This window comes from Elephas maximus, chromosome 2 (genome assembly GCF_024166365.1).
Source record: "Elephas maximus indicus isolate mEleMax1 chromosome 2, mEleMax1 primary haplotype, whole genome shotgun sequence".
NCBI classification, from domain to species: domain Eukaryota; kingdom Metazoa; phylum Chordata; class Mammalia; order Proboscidea; family Elephantidae; genus Elephas; species Elephas maximus.
This window is the reverse complement of record NC_064820.1, coordinates 60,218,191-60,234,824: the sequence shown is the minus strand read 5'-3', so window position 1 is coordinate 60,234,824 and position 16,634 is coordinate 60,218,191.

The following is a 16,634-nucleotide window of genomic DNA, read 5'->3' as shown; positions in this document are numbered from 1 at the left end:
TTGTGAGGATAAAAAGATGTAATTCAAGTAAAGTCTGAGGACTGTGCCTGGAGTTCTATAAGCTACATTAGGTATTATTAGCTGTTATTATAAATAGATGCAACAATAAACTCAAACATAGCAACGATCATGAAAATGGCCCAGGACCTAGCAATGTTTCATTCTGTTATATCTAAGTTCACTATGAGTTGGAGCTGAGTTGACAGCATCAAGCAATGAAATGATTAAATTGTGCTCCTACTGCCTTATATCGAGATAAAATATAACTACAAAGGCCCTAAAAATGGTCTAATATAATTATGCAGAATTCAGAATAAGGTAACCCTAAACTGGACCTCCAAAGAGTTTTTCAATCACTGCCGGCTAAAATGTGGTCCCAAGTTGAACCCAAGGATAATGTTCAATTATTGCTTCATGTACGCCTATCACAATCCTTACCACATAGTAGGCAATCAGTATCTATTTATCAACTCAATGAACTTATTTCACTTGATGATGTTTAAACCCCGTGGTTAGTTTAAGGCCTCATGTAGAGCAATCATTGCCTGTGTAGACATTTTCTAAGCTGTGTTAATTATGATGTAGCTCAAATATACAGAAAACTACAGACAATAATCTTTCAGACCTCTATGTACCAACCATCTAGATTATACAAATGCCGTCTCAACATATTGCCTAATTAGCTTCAGAGAGTATTTTATTTTATTGTGGTAAAATACATATACAACAAAATTTTTCCATTTTAATCATTCTTAAGTGTACAATTCAGTGACACAATTATGTTCCCCACGTTGTGCAAACAGCACGACTATCCATTTCCAGAAGTTTTACATCACTGCAAATGCCCCTTGAGCAACTTCTACCTCCATGCATTTGCTACTCTAGATATTTAAGTGGAACCATGCAATATGTACCCTTTTGTGTCTGACTTATTTCACTTAGCGTTATGATTTCAAGGTTCCTTCATGTAACACGTATCAGAATTTCATTTCTCTTTATGGCCGAGTAATAATTCATTGTATGTCTATACCATATTTTGTTTATCCTTTCATCTGTTGATGGACTCTTGGATTGTTTCCACCTTTTGGCTATTGTGAAAAAAGTTGCAGTGAACACTGGTGACAAGTATCTGTGTGACTCCCTGCTTTCAAGTCTCTTGGGCATACACCTAGAAGTGGAATTGTTAAGTCATATGATAATTGGCAGAGCCCTCGTGGTGCAGTGGTTAAGAGCTACGGCTCTTGAGAGGTTGGCAGTTTGAATCCACCAGCCACTCCTTGGAACCTCTGTGGGGCAGTTCTGCTCTGTCCTATAGGGCCGCTATAAGTCAGAATCAACTCTACGGAAATGGGTTATGATAACTGGTAGCTTGGTAGAGGATCAGTGAAAGAGAGGAACACCTTCAACAAGATGGACTGGCACAGTGGCTTAAGCATAGCAATGATTGTGAAGCTAACACAGGAGTGGGCAGCGTTTTAGTCTGTTGTGCACAGGATCACTGAGTCGGAACTGACTTGGTGGCACCAAACAAGAACAATAACATGATAATTCTATGTTTAACTTTTTGGGGAACCTTCAAACTCTTTCCCACAGCAGCTGCACCATTTTACATTCACATCGGTAATGCACCAGTGTTCCAATTTCTTGACATCTTTGCCAACACTTGTTTGTTTCCATTTTTCTGATAATAACCTTCCTAGTGAGTGTGAAGTGGTATCTCATTGTGTTTTTGATTTACATTTCTCTTTAATGACTGATGATGTTGAACATTTTTTCATGTGAGCTTCAGTCTTTTAAGAGATAAAATTGTTCAGAGGCAACCAAAGCCCCATTCACATTCCTTCCTCCTTTCTAAAATAATCCCTGCCTTAAAGTAGATTGGTATTATTCCCACACATGTATCTGTGTCCATAAACATATTATATGGTTCTGTGTATTTTTATTGCTCACTAATGGACCTTAAGTTATTTCAACACTTTTTTATTTAACTATCATAGACCAAAAAAACCCACGCCATTGCCATTGAGTCGATTCTAAGTCATGGCAACCCCATGTGCTGCAGAGTAAAACTGCCCCATAGGGTTTTCTTGGCTGCAATCTTTAAGGACGCAGATCGCCATGCCTTTCTTCTGTGTCATAGCTGGGTGGCTTAGAACTGCCAACCTTTAGAGGTTACTAGTTGAGCACAAACATTTGCATCTCACAGGGACCTTATAAAAACCAAACCGAACTCATTGCCATCAAGTCGATTCCAACTCATGGTGACACTTTATAGCAGAGTAGAACTGCTTCATAGGGCTTCCAAGGCTGTAAATCTTTATGGAAGCAGACTGCCATATCTTTCTCTCGCGGAGCGGCTGGTGGGTTTGAACCACTGACCTTTTATGGTTAGCAGCAGAGCACTTTAACCACTGTGCCACCAGGGCTCCTAGAGACCTTATAGGGATAGAATAATCATCCACATACATGTCTCTTTGTGCATAGGTAAGAAAGAGGGTGTGTGCAGCCATAGCTCTTAACCACTGTGCCACCAGGGCTCCTCGGCTGTGCTAGATCCTGCCAAATTTTTCTCTACAATGGTGGTTCCAGCATAAGTCCTACCCACAATATGTAAGTGTTCTTGTTTCCCCACATCTTTGTCCATTTTTGTTGTTGTTTGCTATCCTCTGATAACTCTTGAACATCTTTTCATATGTTAATTAGCCATTCTTGTCTCCTCTTCTGTAAGCTTTTTCAAAGAGATTATCTTTTTCTTATTTATTTATGGAATTTCTTATGTAGGGTGTAAGTATCTTCCCCAGACTGTATTTCGTCTTTTGTTTTGGCTTATAGTATCTTTTTTCCCCACAGAAGTTTTTCAGTTTAATGAAGTTCAAATTTATCAGTTTTTTTCCTTTATGGTTTTTTATTTTTGTGTTCTGTATTAGAAAATTTCTCCTATACTAAAGCCATAATAATATTCTCCTACTTTTCTTCTAAAAGTTTTCAAGTTTGCCTTTTTACATTTAGATCCTTACTGTATCTGAATTTATTTTGTCAATGGAGTGAGGAAAAAAAAAAATTTTTTTTTTTTGGAGTGAGATAGGGAACTAATTTTATCTTTTCCAACCAGTTCACTCTTTCTTTTTTTAGTGTCTTTTTCTTTTTATGTGGTTTTGATTTATCTCTTATGTACTTAATTAAATTATTAATAATCAAATTATAAAGTTATTTGAAATTCTTAGGTTCTAATCTTGTGAAAACCCTGGTGGCATAGTGGTTAACAGCTATGGTTGCTAACCAAAAGGTTGGCAGTTTTAATCCACCAGGTGATCCTTGGAAACTGTATGGGGCAGTTCTACTGTGTCCTATAGAGTTGCTAAGAGTCAGAATCGACTCAACGGTAATGCATTTTGGTTTTTTGTTTTTTGTTTTTTTAGTCTTGTTATTTGTGTTGTTCCTTTATCTCTTGAACTACTCTTTCCTTGACTATTTGTAATTTTAGGTTGTGAGCTCATCTTTAATAGGGTTTTATTTCTGGGCTTGTGTTGATTTGGTTGAAAAGGTTTTTGTTTTGCTTCTCTCAGGCATTCCTGGGGTTCCACAGGCCCAGCTCCAATCTTTAACATAATTTCTTAGCTGAGGTTTCTAAGACTATATAGGTAGAAATATTCAACCTCAAACTCATGAAGTGGAAGGTTGTGAGTACAAATTCTCGGGGAAACTTTTTTATTTTATTTTTATTGTACTTTAGACGAACGTTTACAGAACAAACTACTTTCTCATCAAACAGTTACTACACACATTGTTCTAAGACATTGGTTAACAACCCCACATGTCATCACTCCCCCTTCTCAACCCTAGGTTCCCTATTACCAGCTTTCCTGTTCCCTCCTGCCTTCCAGTCCCTGGTGCACTCCTTTAGGCTTGTTTTTTTCCATGGGTCTGTTTAATCTTTGGCTGAAGGTAAACCTCAGGAGTGACCTCATTACTGAGCTGGAAAAGGGTGTCCGGGGGCCATGCTCTCAGGGGGCCATGCTCTCAGGGTTTTTCTAGTCTCTGTCAGACCAGCAAGTCTGGTCTTTCTTTTAAAGTTAGAATTTTGTTCTACGTTTTTCTTCAGCTCTATCCGGGGCCCTCTACTGTGATCCCTATCAGAGCAGTCAGCGATGCTAGCCAGGCACCATCTAGTTTTATTGGACTCAGTCTGGTGCAGGCAGTGGTAGATGTGGTCCATTAGTCCTTTGGACTAATCTTTCCCTTGTATCTTTAGTTTTCCTTGTTCTTAGCTGCTCCCGACGGGGTGAGACCAGTGGAGTATCTTAGATGGCTGCTCACAGGCATTTAAGACCCCAGACGCTACTCACCAAAGTAGAATGTAGAACATATTCTTTATAAACTGTGTTATGCCAATTGAGCTAGATGTTCCCTGAGACCGTGGTCCCCACAGCCCTCAGCCCAGCAATTCAGTCCCTGAGTGAGCTTAGTTGTGTCTATGGAGCTACCATGGCCTTGCCTTGTACGGTTGTGCTGGCTTCCTCAGTATTGTGTACTGTTTTACCCTTCACCAAAGTTTCTACTTATCTATCCTGGGGAAACTTTTGCCTCTGCACAGAGCTCTGGCAGAGGCAGACTAGCTTTCCTCTGCTCGTGGGTGGGATTTTTTTTTTTTTTTCCTAGTTCAATCTTTCACTGAGGTGTGGCCTTTCAGAGTCCCAAGCTTTATGGAACCACAAAAGCTACCACACTCACTGGCCTGTTTTCAGTTCTCTTTCTGTTTCTGGAACTTGAGTACTTCCCTTTCTTTTTTAAGCTCAGTTATACATTTAAAAGAACATTTGTTATAATTTATCCTGTAGTTCTTCATGTTTGTAGCAGCAGAGCAGGAAGGCTGGGTACAGCAACAATTTTGCAAGAATTGAGTTCTTGGTTCAATTTATCCTGTGTGTGTGTGTGTGCATGTGCTTGTATGAGCTGTAAAGTTAAATTTCTCTCGCTCATATTTGGAATCCCACAGTTTGCTGAAAGTATCACACTTTTCAAACACATACCTTATTTGCTTCATGTCTAGGGGGAATTTGGGTTAAATATAGAAAACCTGCATGCTTGGCAACTTTGGGGGCTTGTGGCAGGCCAGGAATGAGGCAGGATGTTGAACATTTTTGCCTCTGAGTGTCTTCGATTCCCTTCTTCTCTATCTTGGTGGGGACATCCAGGATATAACTTTCTCTGTCCAACTGCCTCCATCCTCACGTGCAAGGCTAAGCTACTGTGTAGAGGAATTTTTCTGAACTTAAACTAAAAATTGGCCAATACTGGGCCACATGTGTCATTATAGGTTAAGAAATTGACCATCGCTGATTCTGGCTCTCAGGCTTTGGCTACTCCTTTACAGTTTCACTGTCAAAGCTGAAAAATGATAAATTCTAAGTACTGGAGACCATTTTACCCAAATGTTGGTCATGTTACATTTTTCTTAAGATTGGACAGAAACACTTCTCTTATTCAGAACAATTTGGGCTCATAAACAGTTAAATGACTGAATTAAAAAAAAGTTGCTGTCGAGTTGATTCCGACTCATAGCAACCCTATAGGACAGAATAGAACTGCCCCATAGAGTTTCCAAGGTGTGCCTGGTGGATTCAAACTGCTGAACGTTTGGTTAGCAGCTGTAGCACTTAACCACTAAGCCAGCAGCGTTTCTGAATTAAAAAAAATAAGTTACCTAAAATTCATGTCGCACTTATGAGTTTAAAAAAAAAAAAAATTTTTTAGGGGCATAAAGTTTTATTTTTGTCAAGGTTTATGTCAAACTGGGTCAGTCAAGATTATTTATTCATTTGCTCAACATTAGTAAGACCTAGTAAATGCCCTTAGAAATGCTGTTAATAGCAGGTGGAATTGCTTTAAACTGGTGTTTCTATTACATAAAATGGAACATTCTAAAGCGCTCTGAGATACTTAAAAAGAGTTTTAAAACATCTTCTGCTAGTTTTCTCATATGTTGCTTTGCCTAATCAGTTGGGAAGAACATGCTGTAGCTGAGTGCCTATTAATTCCCAACAGTAAGGACTGAATTACGGAGAGCTTGCAACCATCTCTGAAAAGGTAAAGCTGACCTGAAAGTTCCCATGACTTGAGTTGTGCATTCATACTGACTTGTATAATCAGTGCTATTATGCTTCACAGAGATGGCCGAGCTTCTGAGAAGAAGGAAGGCCACAGAATATACATTCTGTAAAATAGTGAGTCTCCAAATTCAGCACATAATAGGAAAACTCAGGGATGTGCAGAAGTGCAGTGTCCTAAGAAATAGCTTATACTGTGTTGTTGATGGAGAAAGCTAAGATAAGAATGTCATTGAACATAGAAAGCTGTGACCTGCTTAAGTAGAGAAGACATTATTGGTTGCCTACCGACCTTCATTTCATTCAAATATCCATCTTCCATGTGTTTCAGGGAAGGCAGGCACCATTCCAAACCTCAGAGGTAAGTCATGATGGGTCTAAGTCCACGATAGTGGTCTTTTTCACCCCGCTGGCAGTTGGATTGGACAACAGATGTGTAACACAGTTTAGATCAAAGAGACATAGGGGAAGTCTCCTGATGGGCTTCAGGGAAATGTTTCCCTCTTTCCTAAAAGGAATTTTTCGGGAAGAAGTGATTGTTTTTCCTCTGGATACTGTCATGCCTATGTGGGATGCCTGGAGGGATGGCAGCCAGCTAGGGTCATACCTAAAAAAAACCAAACCCACTGCCAATGAGTTGATTCCAACTCATAGCGACCCTATAGGACAGAGTAGAACTGCCCCTATAGAGTTTCCAAGGAGCGCCTGGTAGAATCGAACCACCAACCTTTTGGTTAGCAGCCGTATCTCTTAACTACTATGCCACCAGGGTTTCCAGGGACATAGGGAAGTTAAATTAAAAAAAAAAAAAAAAAAAGTCTTGATGATGGTACAATGGAAAGAGGAAATAATCTTGCGTCCTTTGATGGATCACTGTGTGGTGGGTGTGGGAGAGCGCTAAGTAGCAACAACAGGGTTTTGAAAATGAGAGAGACAGTGAAGGCCTCCGATTAACTCAAGGGCAGTTGGAAAGAGCAGAGGTGAGAATGGGCCAAAGAGAGAGTCACAGAATTATTTAGAATATTGGCTTCTGTACCTGAAGTTCTGTCTTTGTCTCACTAAGTCAGATTTCACTGAGCCACATGTGATATTTATTTATCTTGAGGAACCTTGGAAAATGTGAAGTTCTTTCTCTGCTTCCTGATTCTTCTTCTTTGTGTGCAGACCTCTCCCAAGTGCTCAGAGCCTTGTCAGATGTGAAATCCCTGCCATTTTCTTATTTGCTTCTATAAGGAGAGTACAGACTTCTTAGTGAACAAAGCACAAAGAAGGAGCCTTCTTTTTCCAAGGTTCAGGGATTATCCATAATTTGTTATTGTTGTTGTTATTGTTGCCACTGAATCAGCTCCAACTCATGGCAACCTTATGTATAATAGAATGAAAGGTGCTATCTTCATGATCATTGGTGTGTTTGAGACCACTGGTGCAGCTATTCTGTCAACTCATCTCGCGGAGGACTTACCTCATTTTTGTTGATCCTCTACCAAACATGATGTCATTTTCTAGTGATTGGTCTTTCCTGATGATATGTCCAAAGTAAGTGAGCCGAAGCTTCACCAGCTTCAATTCTAAGGAACATTCTGGATAAACTTCTTCTCAGATTGATTTGTCTATCCTTTTGGCAGTCCACAGTATATTCAGCATTCTTCACCAATTCCACAGTTTGATCATATCAATTCTTCTTCTGTCTTCCTTTTCCATAACTAGGAATCTCCAAATAAATTTATGTGAACCACTTCAGGACCCCCAGCATACCCACTCGATGCTGTTACCTTCTCTCTAGGTGCTCCCCTCTTTCCTCCCTCGGGGACCCAGAGGCCCCTTGCTCTTTCCCTTCCTTCCCTTCCTTCTTAAAAAACCCACTCTTAGGAAGTCATCTCATTCTTGGTGATTGCAGAAGGCAGCAGGAACATCAGTTTTTAACCCTGGGGTTCTGGCTTGGAACTGCCAATCTGCAACTCTATTACAAACTCCATGTAGGTGGCAGTGTAGTATTTGTAGTTGCTCAACAAATATTTGTGGAATTTTGACTCAATGAATGAATGGATAAACAAATGTCAGAGAAGGCTTATATGGTGTACTCTCCTGAGGGCTGTGATGAGTCACCTGTGGGCCTGGAGACAAGCCTACTGTTTGCCCCCATGATGTTGCCCTCAACTCACAGAGGAGAACACAGGCCCAGAGATGGCAGGCCTTAGCTTACTTTACCTTGGACTTGGGGTGATCAGCTGCTTCAGAACTCTGTTGGCCTGGTCCCTGGCAAATCAGAGAGAACCTGTCGGTGGGTTTGTCTTGTGAGTACCAATTGACTTAATCTGAGAAACAGGAAAAAGATATATATTGATGTGTATGAGGAGGGCTGTTTTTTAGAATAACTTTTAAATACCTGCCATGACTGCAAACAAGAAAAGAGACTAATCAAAGTTATGTATTTCAAAATAGGTGGACATGAGAACTTCTTTGGAGTGTTGTTGCTACATAGGTCATTTGCACCTAACAAGTAAATACAATACAATTAAGAGACACAAAAAGAGAAATAGAGTAGCTTACGAGGTCAGTCAAGGAAAGGCAAAATAAACCAGCTCCAAAAATGCCTTCCTCAGCAATCAAATTTATTCAAAACTACAATATTGAAAATTGATTCTTCAGTGCAGGCTAATCATGTGTTCTTGACATTGTAGCTAAAGAAGAAACCCTAAAATGCTTAAATACAGTTGCACCTATTGCATTTCTTGATTTTCTTAAGGCTATTTCTTAAGTCGACTCCCAAGTATTCTATTTTTCCTGAATTGACCCTTAGGTGGAAAAGTTTGTTCAACACTGTTCTAAGCATAAATGTGTTTTAAGAAGGAACAGACTGAAAGGGAAGGGCTTGATCTAACTGGACAATGTCAGAGACACTGAGAAGTATTTTAGGGACCAGTGGGTTTTCTTGAAAAGGTCCTTGGGTGGCACAAATGGTTTGTGCTCGACTACTAATCTAAATGTTGGTGGTTTGAACCCCCCCAGAGGTGCCTTGGAAGATAGGCCTGACAGTCTGCTTCCAAAAGATCACAGCCTTGAAAACCCTATGGAGTGTATTTCTACTATACACACATGGGGTCGCCATGATTCAGACTCAATTCAATGGCATTGGTTTTTTTTTGGTTTGGGGTTTTGTTGCTACACCTCAAAAAAGGTATGCCTAGCATCTACCGACTATGGTCCTGCAGACTGCCATATATTTGCCTACTTTAAGGGCCAATCATCAAAGGCATATAGAAAATAAAAACATGTCCTAATGATTTTGAGAAATGGACAAAGGAAAACTCTTTCTTCTGCTACTCCCCAACCTGTCTGCATGTATTCCTTTGACTGAAGTTCAATTTGTCTTTGTACCACTAGCTGGAGATGCCTGGCTACTTTTCAAACTAGGGGCATGCACAATCCAGGGAAAGGGCAACTGCCTTGTCTACTCTAAACAGCGTGAACCTGGCCCTAGGCTTCATTTGATCAGGTTAGAAGGTTAAAAAGGTTAAATAACGGAATAATGAGTGAAACTGAAGAGCTTGCACAGGGCTTATGATTTAATTCATCTACCCTCAAGCTCCTTTAGCGATTTGAGGGGAGGGGGACATGGACTCCTCTTTCATTCAGGCTGGTGACTGATGAAAATGACGGCTCTATTCTACTCTAAATTAAATGGAAGTAAGGCCTTGGAGTGACAGCAAAATGACAGCTGGCCTTTCAGGCCCTGGTTTTTCGTGTTTCCCTGGATTTCAGAGAGGACAAAGGGAGATAATTAAGAAAAAGAAGCCTTATTATTATATTAATTGCAGGCCTGAGGAGTGAGAGGTAGAAGATGTTCATGAGCCTTTGGAAAAAAAAAGCAGTTGTCAGCTCTTCAGGCTGGTGGGAAACAGAAGCACCTTTTCTTGATACTAAAGAAGCCTCAGCATTGTATGAGATGCCCTTTGGTGACTGGTTCATCCAGGAGGCTGCTTTGGGCACTGCATGTGCACAGGTAGTCCTTAGCACGCAAAGTGCAGCTGGTAGATATTTGTCTTAGGCTGGGTTTTCTAGAGAAGCAAAACCAGTAAAGCATATAAATATATATATAGAGAGAGAGATTTATATCAAGGAAATGGCTTATGTAGTTGTAGAGGCTGGAATCTCCCAAGTCTGTGGTTCAGGTTAGAGGCCTCTCCTGATTCACGTAGCTGCAGGGGCTGGCGAACCTAATGTCAGCAGTTCAGAGAGCAGGGTTCTTGCTCACAGGCTATGAAGATTGACGAATCCTAAGATTGGCAGGCAAGACCACCTGTAAGCTGCTAGCTCACGTCCCAAGAACCAGTGGTCAGAAGAACAGGAGCCAGCTGGAGGATCCAGAATGAGCAAAAGCCCTAGAGCCTTACCAGAATGTCTGCTTATATTTGGATGCAGGCCACATGCCCAAGGAAACTCCCTTTCAACTGATTGGCTGCTCACAGCAGATTCCATCATGGAGGTGATCACATATCAAATCTCAACAGGGAAGTGATTACAACATTATATGACTGCCAAAACACTGAGAATCATGGCCCAGCCAAGTTGACACACAACCTTAACCATCACAGTATTCTAATGGGAAGGGAGTAATATGCCCTTTTAAGCCTTCACCAGCTAGTAATACTTTACAAATCCTTCATGGCACTATTAACTTCAGCTACCTGATAACGCCTCCCCATCTGAAATGCCTCCATGAGTCCTATGAGCACACTCCCAATGAAAATGACCTTCCCCTTCTCACCAGTAGCTCCAGGACTGGGCTTGAGGCCACAGAATTGAAACATGTTAGAACTGGAAGGAAGCTTAGCATCCTTTGGTCTAAAGAATTTTACAAAAGAGGAAACAAGGCCCAGAGAGGTAAAATGACTTTCTCAAGGTCGCTTTCTTAGTTTCCTAGGGCTCCTGTACCAAAATAACACAGAATGGGTGGCTTTAAGAACAGAAATGTAATGTCTCACAGACTCAGTTCTGGAGACTGTAAGTCCACATCAAGATAGCGGCCATGTTGATTCCTTCTGAAGGCTCTGAAAGACAAACGGTTCCATGCTTCTTTCCTAACTTATGGTGGCTCCTGGAAATCCTTGGGGCTCCTTGGCTTGCACCTGTGCCTGTCTCAGTCATCACATGGCTGTTCTTCCTCTGTCTAACTTTCTGTGCCTGTCCTCTAAGACACCACTCGGATGCGATGAGGACAAACCATACTCCCTGGCAAATGAGGGAGGCTCTATTTCCAAACAAGGTCACATTGACAGATTAGGACTTCAACCTATCCTTTTAGGGGACAATTGAAACCATAACAGTTGCTAAACTAGTTACTGGAAAAGGAAGCTTCAGAACTCATTGTTCTGACTCCTTGTCTTGTGCTGTGTCCTCTATTGTCCAATGTCCAGGAATGGAAAGTATCCTGTGTCTGAAAGAAGTCTTTCTGGAAAAGGGTAGGTTCCTATCCTTTCTCAGTCCTTCATTACCACCACCGCCCCAGATCCCCCTGCAATGCCCCAAATCAGTTACAACCTACTAAAGAAGGTCCATTGACTTAAAACCCGATACAGCAAGACACCTAGGAAATCCGTAGGCCATAAAGAAGCCCTGGGTAGAAACAAAATCAAATGCCTGCAGACCAAGCACTCCAAGTGGTAAAATTTGTTTAGCTTAATTGCAAAATATTCTCTGTGACTGATACATAATTTATTGAGTCGATTCCGACTCATAGTGACCCTACAGGACAGAGTAGAACTGCCCTATAGAGTTTCTCAGGAACAGCTGGTGGATTCGAACTGCTGACATTTTGGTTAGCAGCCAAGTGCTTAATCACTGCACCACCAGGGCTCCGTGACTGATACATAAAAAAAAAAAAAAAGTTTATTGCTCTTTTTTAAGAGCCAGTTTTCCCCTCTTTCCTGGCTCCCCATTCCCTGCCTCTGGCCACTGAGGCACTTAAGCACATGAACACTTTCAGGCAGAGTGGACCTCTAACTGTATTGAAGGAAAATGCACTTCACAAGCATTCCCATGCAGAGGCTGGAGTCCAAGAACACTCAGAAAAGCATCTAAGCACTGGGTTGGAGAGGAGTTTGTTGTTGAAAGTTCTGGTTCTCGGCACATTTTTCTAAGTATTTGTTTATGAAATGTGGATAATTTCATGTGCTTTTCAGCTTTAAAAAAAATGCATTAATGGCGTTTGAGGGCCGGGGCAGTGTTGTTTATGTTCCTTTAAATGGCAGATCTATAGAAGGTAGTGCTTCCCTAATTAGAGCCAGGGATGAGCTAGGAGGGAGTGGCCATAGTACTCCGTGAAAGGGCATTTCCTTTGCTCCTCCCAGAATGTTCCATCCCTTTCTGCCTCTGTTTTCTCGCAGAGGAGGAAGAGGAAGTGTGAGAATATTTATCTATTTACCTGGTGAAGAGGTACAATGGAGTATAAGAACGAAATCATTGATAACCCTGTTGTTTTTAGGTGCCTTGGAGTTCGTTCCAACTCAAAGCAATCCTGTGCAGAACAGAATGAAACACTGCTCCGTCCAGAGCCATTCTCACAATCGTTCTTGTGCAGGAGCCCATTGTTGTAGCCACTGTGTCAATCTACCTTATCGGGGTCTTCCTCTTTTTTGTGACCCCTACTTTACCAAGCATAATGTCCTTCTCCAGTCCCTCCTCGTCATCCTTGCTTCCAAGAAGCACTCTGGCTATACTTCTTTCAAAAAGCCTTGTTCTTCTGGCAATTCATAGTATATTCAATATTCTTAGACAGTCATAATAAGTAAGAAACAAATACCCATATAGACAACAGTCATGACATTTTGGTTCATAAATACTTGACAGGTTTCTACTTGAGAAGACTCATAATTTTTACAAGCAAATTAATCAGAAGCATTTTTTATAGGCTGTACTTACCCATGCCACGTTATTCCCACTGCTACCCAGTGCTAGCCTTGAGATTCTCTCATGCAGGCCTCTTCACTGTCCCCCAACAGTCTGCACTTGTTCCCATCTCTGGCTACTTTTTGTTTACATTTGTTTGCATAAGTATGCATTTCTAGTTTCATGGGCTGGAATGAAAAGGGCTTCTTCCTTCCCATTGTTTCCCTGGGGGGTTTATTTGGAAGAGCTATGAATAGCAAGGCAGGGTCTCTTTCTCCTGACCCTCCCACTTGATTTCTGCACAGAAGTGGCCGATTGGAACTTTATCTGAAGATTTCCACACGCTTTGGGATTGAATCTCAATTTTCCATAAACTTTCTTTGAAAGAAAAACCAAGCCAAAGATGGAATGGTTGGAAAAAATCACTGATCACCTGTCCTTTTATGGCTTACTTCAGCTGGCTCAGAGCTGACCCTAAGCTAGCCTTTGAATTACCCCAGTGTTCCCAAACTCGTTTTCTGTGCCACGCTTCCTCTCCCTCCTTCTCTACCCAGATTTCTTCAGGTTCCAGGAGCCCTCATGATAGCTCTAAGCCTCCTCTTATGTGTTGGATAGAACATTATCAGTTGCTCCTCAGGGGCTCCTGCAATAGCAAGGGACAAATCCTTAAGCAAAAGGAATGAACCTCAAAGATGCATTTGGCTGCTAACCAAAAGGTTGGAGGTTTGACTCTACCAAAAGACATCTTGGAAAAAGGGTCTGGTGATCTACTTCTGAGAAATCAGCCACTGAAAACCCTATGGAGTACAGTTCTGTTCTGATACACATGGGATCACCATGAGTTGGGGTTGCCATGAGTTGGGGTTGCCATGAGTTAAGGTCAACTCCATGGCAACTGGTTTAGGTGCCCTATGATCTGCCTATTCTTGAAACCAGCCTTTTTTATAGAATATTCCCATGTGTAATTTTTATTATTTCTGGGTGAGATAGTTCTTCAGCATGCTTCCCAACCCTAGGACACTAAGTCTAGCAGTTTGAGGCAAAGCAGCCCTATTTCCCCCAAGAAAACGCAACATTCCCTGAAATTGCCATGCCTCTGCTTTATATTTTGAATTGAATTGACAGCAATGAGTTTTAATGGGTTAAGTTTTTTGAAAGTACTGACTGTTGCTTTTTTATGCTTCTGTTCCTAGTACCTAACTCAGAGTCTGGCACATAGTAGGTGACAGTAAACATTTAGTGAATTTAATTGAGGTGACTTTATATACCAGAGCCCTGGTAGCACAGTGGTTAAGAGCTTGGCTGCTAACCAAAAGGTTGGCCATTTGAATCCACTAGCTGCTCCTTGGAAACCCTATGGAGCAGTTCTACTCTGTCCTATAGAGTCGCTATGAGTTAGAAATGACTCGATGGCTACTTTTTTTTTTTTTTTTAATACACCAGCATAGCTAGACTTTGTTGTTCAGTTTAGAACACATGCTGTATTTGCTGGGAATCTGTATAAGCAAAAGGGACTGGCATTTGTTCTGTATCAGTTTGCCCTTGAGTGCGAATTACAGAATCCCATATTAAAAATGGCTTAAACAAAACACCCTTCCCACCCCACCACCCTCCCCCCATAACACACATGTTAAGTCCAGAAGCAAGGTCTGTTTAGAGGTCCAGTGAGGACACTGAAGACCCAAGCTCTATCATTTCACTGTGCCGAATTATAGACTCTTGTGGTCACAATATGGCTGCCACAGCTTCAAGCACCACCTCTCAGTAACTGCATTCCAGGCAGAAATCAAAGGTCAGGGTGGTCCCTCCTCTTTTCTATCCTTCATCAGAAAGGAAATCTCTCCCAGAAACCTCCAGCTGACTTCCTCTTATGCGTGATTAGTCAAAAGTGAATCACATGGTCTGTTCTACACCAATCAATGGTGCAGGGGAATGGGATCACCCTGATTATCCTCCACAATCATGAGACCTCCCTTGCCTGGAGGAAGAGCCCCTCCCTAACCAATCTCATTGCGTCTAACACCTGAGCAGATGGGATAGCGGTGGATTGCTTCTCAAGTAAATAACCAAGAGTGTCAGTCCAGATTCAATTTCAGTCATAGCACAAGTCTTCTGAGGCTTAAAAAAAAAAATTATCTTGGAGTCAACTCTGACTTACGGTGACCACATGTGTATCAGAGTAAAACTATACTCCATAAGGTTTCCAATGACTGATTTTTTTTGGAAGTAGATCACCAGGCCTTTCTTTCAAGGTACCCTCTGGGTAGACTTGAACCTAACCTTTCAGTTAACAGCCAAGCTTGTTAACCATTTGTACCGCCCAAGGACTCCTCAGGCTTTCTACCTACAGCTAAATATCCAAGTTGTCTACTTCTGAAGGTAGATAGCTAATAGAAAAGGGGGAGACTTTAGGAGATGCAAGACTACATTATTATTTTTAATCAATATATTTCCAGAATTTACAAGGAAAATTGAACTACTGTATCACAAAGTAATATTATTTATTTATTCTTGTATTGTGATAAAATATATGTAACAAACAACTTTTTTTATGCGTAATTTTGTTTTCCCCATTGTACGAACTTTGACTCCTTGTCAACAATCAATTGTCTATAAATGAATGGACATATGTGTAACTAGACCCTACGAATGCCAGTAAATTTTCATTAGTCAGAAAAGACTGCCTTAAACCAGCCCAAGCCAGAGCTGGTCCACCCTGCATACACAGAAGGGCCAGCTGTGACCATTTGTTAACCTCAAAAGAAGATACAGCAAGAGGTGGAACAAATCAGAAAGAAAATCATCACCTGGACCCCATTCTGAAACAAGAGGTCCGACAAGAGCCATGCCACCTCCTGTTTCCTAGCCACCATAATTCTGGCAATGTCTTCCCTATGTATTCCTTCTAGAATTTTCCCTCCCCAGTATGCCTGCGTGGCTGCCATCTTGCTGCCCAAATCACATATAAGCCCTGCTTTCCCATAGCTCAGAAAGTGGGATCTGAGGAACTTCCTCCAGGCTCCTTGCTCTTCATATTGCAATAAAGTTATTTTCTCTTCCTCAAAGGACAGTGTCCACATTATTGCCTCCTCAAAGTAGAGTCAACCTTAATGATGTGGATGGAGTAAATCTTTCGGGACCTTCATTTGCTGATGTGGCACGACGGAAAATGAGAAGAAACAACTGCAAAAATCCATTAATAATCAGAATCTGGAATGTACGAAGTATGAATCTAGGGAAATTGGAAATTGTCAAAAATGAAATGGAATGCATAAACATCGATATCCTAGGCATTAGTGAGCTGAAATGGACTGGTATTGGCCATTTTGGATTGGACAATCATATAGTCTACTATGCTGGGAATGACAACTCAAAGAGGAATGGTGTTGCATTCATCATCAAAAAGAATGTTTCAAGATCTATCCTGAAGTACAACGCTGTCAGTGACAGGATAATATCCATATGCCTACTGGGAAGACCAGTTAATACAACTATTATTCAAATTTACACACCAACAACTAGGGCCAAAGATGAAGAAACAGAAGATTTTTATCAGTTGCTGCAGTCTGAAATTGATTAAACATGCAATTAAGATGCATTGATAATTACTGGCGATTGGAATGCAAAAGTTGGAAACAA